This window comes from Propithecus coquereli, unplaced genomic scaffold, assembly GCF_000956105.1.
Source record: "Propithecus coquereli isolate 6110/MARCELLA unplaced genomic scaffold, Pcoq_1.0 Scaffold387, whole genome shotgun sequence".
NCBI lineage: Eukaryota > Metazoa > Chordata > Mammalia > Primates > Indriidae > Propithecus > Propithecus coquereli.
In genome coordinates, this window is record NW_012149585.1 from 4108 (window position 1) to 4433 (window position 326).

Consider the following 326-nt stretch of genomic DNA (forward strand, 5'->3'; position numbering starts at 1 on the left):
TCAAACAGTAGGTCTACTTTTAGTTCTTTGCGGAATCTCCATGCTGTTTTCAATAGCAGTTGCACAAGTTTGCATTCCCACCAACAGTATGTAAGAATCCCCTTTTCACTGCAACCATGCCAACATCTTCATTTTTTAACGTTTTAATAATGGCCATTCTGATAGGGGTAAGGTAGTATTTCATTGTGGTTTTAACTTGCATTTCCCCGATAATTAGTGATGTTGAGTATTTTTTCATGTTTGTTAGCCATTTGTCTATCTTCTTTTGAGAACAATCTGTTCATGCCTTTTGTCCACTTTTTGATGAAGTCATGGTCATTTGTTTT